Here is a 3,404-nt window from a genome sequence, read left to right on the forward strand (position 1 = left end):
GGAAAACAGAGATCCACAGAGATATTTAATGGGCAGGAAACTTGCTTACATAGGCTTCTCCTTCATTGGAATTAGTATGCTAGCTGGATTTGGTAATATTTGAGCTTTCCTTAGGCTCTTGAAAACTTCTTCCTATTTGTGTATATTTCTCCTTTTTAAAGCAATCATTATGTTTTAAATTTTGGTTTTAGCCAAAGTCTGTTTTTCTGGATCTTCTAATTTAGTTTTCAACAATCATTAAAAATGAAAAGAAATCCTGCATCTTGTAGTAGATTTCCTACCATATTTATATTTTTGGTTTTGATTAACCTCATTTGTGCGCTTTCCTTTCTTTTTATTAAAAAAAATTTTAAAGCTATAGATTCTGCTTCATGTCTTTTGTATGCATCTGGTATAATCTGGATGGAAAAGATTCTTCTGAATAAGATATATATATATATATTTTTTTTTTTTTCTCTAAGAGGGACCTGACTTTCCTGCTCTGAGAGACTTGTTTACTCAGCTGCAGAGTGTTTTCAGAAGACAGTAGTCATTGGATTTAGACCTCAGTTCTTCCTGGAGGTCTAAAAAATGAGATTTTTTTTGACCATTTTCCCACAGCTGACTTCAGTTATTTTCATACAGACAGACCCAGGCTCATAACACCTTTAAGAGTCTTCCATGCAAAATGTCAACTTGCCAGCTTACAGGGAGAAAACCCACTGCCACATGGACTAGGATATTCTGGGTGGCCAGTCTTTACGTTGTCTCCTCCTTCAGGGAAGTCTACTTAGAAAACCCCATTACTCTTGACAGGCTGTTTGGTGGGACTGGGATTCCAAGCACAGAGAACTGAATGGGCTTTAATGACTAGCATCAGCCAAGAACATGCATTTCTCATGGTAGTGCACTGTACCTGCCAGGTGGGCAGACATGCTCATGCCTGCTGGTCAGGGTGCCCTCCCCTGTGGGCAGGCACAATGTAGTTGATTGGGTTTCGTGATTTTTCATTCTGATTCAGCTTGCATGCTGTTCCATCTCCGTCAGTGAACATCTCTAGCCATGTCTTAGAGTGGGGTGATTTCTACATGTGGTCATGCATATTCATCACTTATGACTTACCTTGCTTAAATGTAATGATTTTTTTTTTTTTGGAGAGGTTTTTGCTATAGGGTGTGTGCGCTTGCCAGAAAGACAGAGAGAGACAGAAAGCGAGAAGTCACCCCCTGGGGTGGATGGCCATGCCGCAATCCCGTCTCCTTCATTTTCCTCTCAGGATCTTGAGCACGCATGCATATACGCCTGGCGTGAGTTTAAGCCACTGGGTCTGGGACTTGAACCACAGTCAACTATAGGGGAGTCCAGCGACATAGCCATTATTGCCATCTGTTGGTCCCGATGAATGTATTTTTAAAAACTAGTTTCATTCTTAGAAGTTATGGCTCATTATTGGGTTTGGGGATTCCCTTATCTAAACCCAGTTGGGAAGATGATCAAACAGGGCCAGGATTTCTGTAGGATCAGAGACACAGTGGCTCCCATGGTTCTGGGCATTACAGAGTAACACCTATAGGGGAGGTGCTTGTGCATCCTAGATTTTCCAGGAGTTACACTAAGTCTATATATCAATTGCAACTTGAAGTTCCTCCATCTCTATGAGAGCACTTACTAGATGACACCACATGCCCCTAATATTGGGTTTGCAAAACAAGAGTCACAGAATCTTTTTGTTTATACTTTGCCTTGTTTTTGAAATGGCTTAGTAGCATTTTGGAAAGATAAAAAACAATCAAATGGGACAAAATGAGAAAGAAAGGGCAAGGGGAAAATAAGCTATGGAAGAAATAAAGTGGAACTAGGAATGAAATTGCTAGGGAAAGGGCATCCCGAGAAGGTTTACATGCTTGCTGGAGTCAGGTGGGTGGAGAGAGAAACAGATAGCATTGTTTAGATGTTAATGGAAGACACCTCAGTTGCAACCATGGTTATATTTAATGCTTTGTATATTAATATTTTCCCCTTGTTTGAACACCCAGGCTCTGAAAGAAAGAGAGAGACATCAGTAATTTAATCTACATTGAGTGAGCCCTTGTTCAGTGCCTAATGCTGTGTCTTTAGCCTTTTCTCTGCAGAGAATTGGCCTGTAATTCCTCAAATCCTTTTACTTCGGAGCAGCGTAGAAGGACACACTTATCGTGCTGCTCGGTTGGAATTGGGAGGGAGGGTGGTAGCCATGTATCTTACTCTGCTCCCGTTTGCAAGGAAAGAGGTATAAAATAGGGCATGTGTCACTGCTGTTTATCTGTGGGGATATCAGTCCTTGAAATCCTGCTGCTGCTTGGAATGTGGCTGTGTCTAATGGCTGCTGGAGGCCCAGCACAGCAGCAAGTCATGACTTCATTTGGTTAGATGAGATCGCTGCCTCAAAGCATCTTATTTGAAATAAATAAATAAAGCTCCTAGGTCTAGAAACTAGGGCTGTCTGGCTCTCGCAGATGAAGGAGCTATGGAAGATAGGGCTTGTTCAAAAATGAGGACCGAGGTGCCTTCGTCAAACAACTGTTTGCAAACCTATCCTATGGAAACCCAAAGCCCGTGTCAGGCTTTGAGGCTGTGGGTTTCCCCACCTCCCCTCCTCTTGCCTATGTCCCATAAACCTAGTTATGTACAGCACATGAATTTGTTTTGAAAAATGTACTTTACAAGGAAAAAAAAAAAAGAGAGTCACAAATGCAATACTTTGTGGCTTTCTCATTGTTTGAGACCCAGGCGCAGACATCAATCAAATTAAATCAGCTGGATCTAAAACGATCTCCTAGGAGGTTTGTGAGCGTCACAGTAGACTGTTTCATCAATAAAAGGGAATAGTCAAATGGACTACCGTTGCTTAATTCTGAGAGGAGTCTATGTCCTCGCTGTGAAGGAAGCAGTTACCTTGTGTGGCCTCTGCCTCTGGGCCAAGTTAGATGGAGTCCAGTTCCAGTGAAGCTCTCTGTTAAAGGTTGGCCAGAGCAGCTGGGAAGCCATTGCTGGCCAACCTAATGGTTTCTTTTCCCCAGTGTCACTTTACTCATCCCGTCAGTTGTGTTTGCAGTGCAATTGGCCGTCAGAAGCTGAGATTGAATCAAAGTAGAGACCCACAGGAGAGTCAAGTGATAGAAGCATGCTTTTAAGATATATTAGTCCTTACTAGTGGAAAAGAGAATTTTCTGCCTGGACTTGATGTGTAAAGCTCCATATAATCCCCTCATCTAAGGAAGAGAACTTGTCTGCACACTTGCATGTGTTGTCGCACATGGACGGGTGATGCGACGTCAGTGTTACTTTGAATGTACCACCTGGGAGAAGCACAGCCTGCACACTGGGCATAGCAGCAAGGCCTGTGGACACATTTTGCATTCCTGACATAACTGGTTTGGTCAAGT

General features: G+C 42.4%; 1 protein-coding gene across 4 annotated transcripts in view; it reads left to right on the forward strand.

The window, feature by feature from the left end:
- CIT (citron rho-interacting serine/threonine kinase) overlaps positions 1-3,404 on the forward strand; it is a 205,091-nt gene that overhangs the window by 134,449 nt on the left and 67,238 nt on the right. The window lies entirely within an intron of this gene.

The sequence above is a fragment of the Tupaia chinensis genome, unplaced genomic scaffold (genome assembly GCF_000334495.1).
Source record: "Tupaia chinensis unplaced genomic scaffold, TupChi_1.0 Scaffold000320_1, whole genome shotgun sequence".
NCBI lineage: Eukaryota > Metazoa > Chordata > Mammalia > Scandentia > Tupaiidae > Tupaia > Tupaia belangeri.